The sequence below is a fragment of the Geospiza fortis genome, unplaced genomic scaffold (genome assembly GCF_000277835.1).
Source record: "Geospiza fortis unplaced genomic scaffold, GeoFor_1.0 scaffold387, whole genome shotgun sequence".
Lineage (NCBI taxonomy): Eukaryota > Metazoa > Chordata > Aves > Passeriformes > Thraupidae > Geospiza > Geospiza fortis.
Window position 1 is genome coordinate 61,620 of NW_005054546.1, and position 252 is coordinate 61,871.

Consider the following 252-nt stretch of genomic DNA (forward strand, 5'->3'; position numbering starts at 1 on the left):
CTAGGCTCTGCCCCCCTCCCCCGGCCGGCCCTGTCCCGCCTCCCCGGGGCTGAGGGGTAAAGGGGTTCCCTGATGTCCCTTTCGGGTGTCCCCAAACCTCCCAGCACCTGCCAGCTGCAGGGCGAGGGACAATCCCAGCTCCCAAATCCCCCTGAGCGCGGCCCTTCAGCCCGTCCTGGCAGGTGGCACTGGCTGTGTCCCTGTCCCCCACGCACCCCGTGTCCCCCAGGTGGCACTGGCTGGGTGCCCGTC

General features: G+C 71.0%; 1 protein-coding gene across 1 annotated transcript in view; it reads left to right on the forward strand.

The window, feature by feature from the left end:
- Positions 1-252, forward strand: part of BCAN (brevican) — a 19,879-nt gene that overhangs the window by 14,660 nt on the left and 4,967 nt on the right. The window lies entirely within an intron of this gene.